The following is a 4,785-nucleotide window of genomic DNA, read 5'->3' on the forward strand; positions in this document are numbered from 1 at the left end:
AACATCCCACGAAACTCGAACTGAGGTCTCACCCGAAGCAGTATGGGGGGATGTTGGAACCAAGTTTCCACACCCTTGAGATGTCTGAGGGGTTGGTTTAGTCCAACTGTGAATACCTTTGCACAGGTTACTTCGTGCGTTTTTTTGACATGCGAGACCTTTGCGATCTGTTATAATCGTCTTCGTGTAGCCCTAACCAGGGACTGAGGTGATTTTGTGCTGCCCTAGCATCGATCTGCGCTACTTCCCAAAGTTACACCAAGTATCTTAATTATCTTCTTATAACAGTTAGTTATCTTCATGTAAGCAAATACTTTATCTTATATTAACTTTATCAACACATTCATATAAGTTTGCGCATCATATAAACAATAGAAATGAAATTTATATCCAATACATTCAATGCACAAAACAGGAAAAAGATACATAGGAATGATGTAAAACTTCTTTTTATTACTTCTCCAACGGTTACAGACTCGACTCGCCCTGTGCACTCAGCTGTAGGGGTCTGTGCACTCAGTTGCAGAGTAGTAGGCCTTTGCGCACTCAGCTGTAGAGCCTTCTCCTACTCTACGACCCAAATACTCGACTCTAAACTTAGATAATATTTAATTCTCTATCTATTGCTTTCTTTTATCTAACTTATTTACAAATTAGAGCCTCACTCTATTTATACAATCCCATGGTCTGCGGACCAAGGGTAGATTTCTAAAGTCGACATTACATTACAAAAATGAGGGCGAACAACCTTATGACTCATTTAGAATATTCACACTCTGCGCCCATAAAATGCGGAGTCTTTACATAAAATTTGGTCAAAATATGGGCTTTAAGCCCCAAAACTTCCCTTGCGGGATCCCACGCCCAACAAGGAGAAAATAATGATCTCCACCAACTTGAACTGATGTCTTACTGACTCCTGCATACTCACATTAAACTTGTCGACTCACATTAAACTTAATGACGTGGGAACTATGGGTGGCACCATTGGCATCGTCGTGATTAATGTTCTAACACCTCCCCTTAATCACAATGACCTAAACTTAAACTTGCCTACTGGTCTAAGTCTCAGCTAGGCTTACAACAAAACATTTCATTTTTGCCTTCTTGCTAAAGGGTCCATGCTTGTTCATTTACTGGTGCAGTTTTATCTTCACCTTTCTTGTCATAAGATAGTGATGGATGTTCTCCTTTCTTGATTGCGGGTTAACATTCTTTGTATTCAACATCGCTGCAGGTTCTTGAGACTTATACTTGTCCTTAATGCTTGCAATTTCTTCAAGTTTTGTTGCTTTTTATTGATTGTTAATATCTGCACACTCAAAAACAATGTTAGATTCATAAAAAAAACCATACTGATTCTTGTCATCGTGCTCTTTGAAGAGAGCTTTGCTTCCTTCATTTTTCTTTGCTGACATATTTGGTTGACTCATGTCTTCAACCTCTTTAGTCAATTTTGTTGTTGCAAACATGTTGTCCTACATTTGTTTTATGTATGGAGGTAGTCAACTCTTCTCACCAAACAACATTTCATCAATAAGATGCTCTTCATGCATCATATTGAACGACTCTTCATGAGATACATTATTCTCATCAAATTTGACTTCATAAGTCTCTGCATCACAAGGAGTTTCCTTAATATCACATGCTACTCTATTGTCATCTACAAACATATTTTCATCCTTAATCCCAGTTATGATGCTTTGAATACAATCACCTTTAGCAATAACACCTTCATCAACTTCAACTTTCTCACTCAGATCCATAGTGTACTTCATTTCAAGAACATCCCAAAATATTTTTGCATTATATATTTCACCAAATTCATGCAAAATATTAGACAAAATGTTTTCATCTAATGTTGATTTAATGAGAAGTAACGTTACTGCATTTCTACACTTATCTTGGGGATTTATGGATGTTTCTTCAACAAATTGCCATAAATATACTTAACCAAGTAATCCTTCCATTATCATTGACCGAAGCTTAAATTTTTTACCCAAAAACAATGGCAGAACTAGCATTAATCGCTTCAATATTACATCTGTCCCTTCAAACTTTTCTGGCTAATCCAGATTTGCATTTTGATACTCAAGTATGGATTCTTCTCTCGGAAATATTTCATATTTTCCTGCGGCTTCCTCCATTTGATTTTTTTCAATGCTGTTCGAGACTTTTTGAATCTCCTTTGTTGACCCATAACTTGTTCCACATGCTTTCACTTGTTCACAAAAAGTTTTATCACTTTTTGGTGACAACTAACTACATGATGCTCCAATATATGGCTCACTCGCCTCTCCTTAAACACACAAACTTGCTTCTCATGATTCCAACAGTGCTCCAATGTCGCTCCCTTAACCAACAACACTCTACTTCTCACACTCTACGCTGGCTGCTTCTCCAGGTAGTTCCTCTCCTCCTTTACACCTTTTCCAATGGCTCCACTAGACAGTAAAACGACGCAAGGCTTCTCTGACTTCAAAGCATATGCTTGCTGCTCCTCATCGCTGCTTCTCCACACCTCTTCCTAGCTTGTAATGCAAGGCCCAACTGCATGACACACTGTCTCACTTCACAAAACAGCGCATAACACTTCCTCCACACCACACTCGGCTCTTCTCCAAGCAGCGCACCCGCGCCAAATGTTAAGTCATAGAGAGCACACAACTCCATAACATTCCCACACTTTCGAATATGTCTCCACACAGCTATTACTCCACACAGCAACGTCTACTTAATAGTAACAAGCACTTCCAACTCAACGGGATCTATTATTCCTATCACACCACTTCCCCTTTTAACACTGCTTAGTCACTAATGTTCAATTTATAGAGCCGGAGAATAGCAATGCACTTGGCTCTTCACACAATTGATTCCTCACAACCTTAAAACACTCGGCAGTGTCTATTAATGGCACAACGAACTCACAATAGCCATAACGGGCACAATAATTTGCTCAGCTTCACAACTCTCCAACATATTACAGTGCCAAATAGTATGCTCGCATTCTGGCTGGCTCCATGAGTGGTTCAACGCTCTACTATCACTGCCAACTCCCCACGCCGCTCTACGCACAAAAACATGTTTTCTCCACAACGTCTACCATGGTGAAGCCCACTCAAATGTCACAGAAAAGACTTAAATTTATGGTTTTGGGTCGTGATTTTTCCAGGGATTGCGTGATTGCCATCGAGAGCTAAATGTTCAAGGCTAAATTCGGGTTGTATCCATCCACAAATGAAGCCTTACCATCTCGAAATGAAGAAAAGGTTTATGTTAACGAGAGAAGCGAAGCTGTAAGAAAGAACTTGGATCAGTAGGACTCAAAGAAGAGGCCACCAAGAGAACTCATGGTTGTAGTGTAGGTGTTGATAATATTTTTCTAGAATATGCTTTTGTGTCGATTTGTGGAAGGAGAAGAGAAATGGAGGACGTTGTTTCAATTATCACAACTTTTAATTCCACAATAAAATGAAAGAAATACGAAGAGCATTCTTGCGCTGCACATTTTTGGCATCTACGATGGCCATGATGGATTGCAGGTCTGTACCATAGTGTTTTCTTTGCATTTCTTGTCCCGTTTCTTCATAGTTTTTGAACAAAATGATGAATGTGCTCATATGACTCCGCTAGGCAGCCTTGTTCTGTAAACAATGCCTCCGCAAAATTCTCGCGGCGGAGTCGAAGATTCTCGGTGGCAACGCGTAGCACGGGACGCGATGGAAACAGGTCACAAGCGCTTGTTTTGGGGGAGTGGATGCCAAGGTGATATCCGACGGTATCGTGGGAAGAAATGACCATCGGGATACTCGAAGTGAGACTGACATGGCCTGATGACACCGACAATGTGACACTAAAGACGTGGTCAAAAGCGACGTAGTCATTCAAAGAGATTTGTGGTTTCCACAAATGTCGTGATGACGACGCAATTATGATGAGGCGTGCCGGACGACGAATCTAGGAACAATGTCGTGAGGTAAAACCTCATAATAAAACACCTTCGGCGTAATAAGCTCAATATTTTGTTTGCCCTCTTCAAACATCATCAAAGGTTGGTTAACATTTTATTTCCCCTCCCATAATGTTTCATTGAGCAACACTGTCCAGTGTCCAGGGGGAAAATTCTATGGGTGATGGGTACACCTAACTCAATTTTTTATAACAGGTTTCTTCTCATAAACCACTCAAATGACTCATGGACGACGAAGAAATAGGTCAGACTGCTTTTAAGGATCATGTTTGTCATTTTAAATTATTATGGTATTGTTTGAATACTATATATTTGAGAGTTTTTAGTTTGAATTTTGTTGGCATTGTTTCTGGAATTGGGGTGTAGTAATTTCAAATTTTTAAAATTTAAAATTATTTGGATGGGGTGATCTCATATGCTCTAAATATGCATATTCACAGTTTCAAATTTCAATCCGAGAGACTTAATTCATTGATTGGATAAAGGATGGTCACTTTTTCGGTTGTGGGTCTTTGCAACGTTGAATGCGAATCGTTTGGGCAACACAATTGGTTGTTCGATTCCTTGTTCGTGATTCTCGCTGGACAAGCTGTGAAGTTGAGTCGTAGTTGTGTATGTGTGCACAATTGGACAGTGGTCCTGATCCACTGAAAGCAGCTATAAATGTTTGATTAATAACTCCCGGTTGTTGCCAATAATGACCAACTGTTATAAATGATTGATTATTAATTCCAGATTGCTGCAAATAATGACCAACTGTTATAAATGATTGATTATTAACTCCAGATTCTCCAATACTAGACTAAATTAGAAAA

Source organism: Pinus tabuliformis, chromosome 8 (assembly GCF_031772625.1).
Source record: "Pinus tabuliformis cultivar Carrire ecotype Pingquan chromosome 8, CPIR1, whole genome shotgun sequence".
Lineage (NCBI taxonomy): Eukaryota > Viridiplantae > Streptophyta > Pinopsida > Pinales > Pinaceae > Pinus > Pinus tabuliformis.